Below are 606 nucleotides of genomic sequence, written 5' to 3'. Positions count from 1 at the left end.
CAGGACAAGAGGCTCTCCTGTGCCCAGACTTCTCGTCGAGAAAATTTGATCAATTGCATTGAGAGATCGGTTGACCAGATCCATAATTTTTAGATTTGGAGGATGTGCAAAGAAAGGCTCCAACAATATAGAAAAAGACTGGAAAAAAAACAACAAAAAAAAACAGAGCAAGCAGGGCAGGCATGGGCAGGGAGGGAGCAGAGGAAAAAAGCGTCCGCCTTCCCCGAGCGCAAGAGAGGGGGGAAAAAAAACAACAACAAAAAAGTGATCTTCTAGAGAAGGAGATATGTGTTGATCTTTTGAGTCAGGAAAGGGCTATTTATCTAAACTTGGCCATCTGTAGAGTTAGAGGAATGGAAAAAAAAAAAACAAAAAAAACTTTGACAACCAATTCCAGGTTGGGTTCCAAGTAAATCTTGTTACCGCACACAGAGGTCATGATGTCAAAGCACGTAAAAAAAAAAAAAATCCAAAGCTATCTGTAGGAAATATACCAAGGAACAACATATTGGGCAGCTTTTTATACCATTTGCCAACCAGTTTGAGAAGCATATGAGGGGAAAACCATTTGCTATCTATGATAACTGATTAGAGTGAAACCATGTG

This window comes from Poecilia formosa, unplaced genomic scaffold (assembly GCF_000485575.1).
Source record: "Poecilia formosa unplaced genomic scaffold, Poecilia_formosa-5.1.2 Scaffold70, whole genome shotgun sequence".
Lineage (NCBI taxonomy): Eukaryota > Metazoa > Chordata > Actinopteri > Cyprinodontiformes > Poeciliidae > Poecilia > Poecilia formosa.
Note: the sequence above shows the minus strand (reverse complement) of the source record.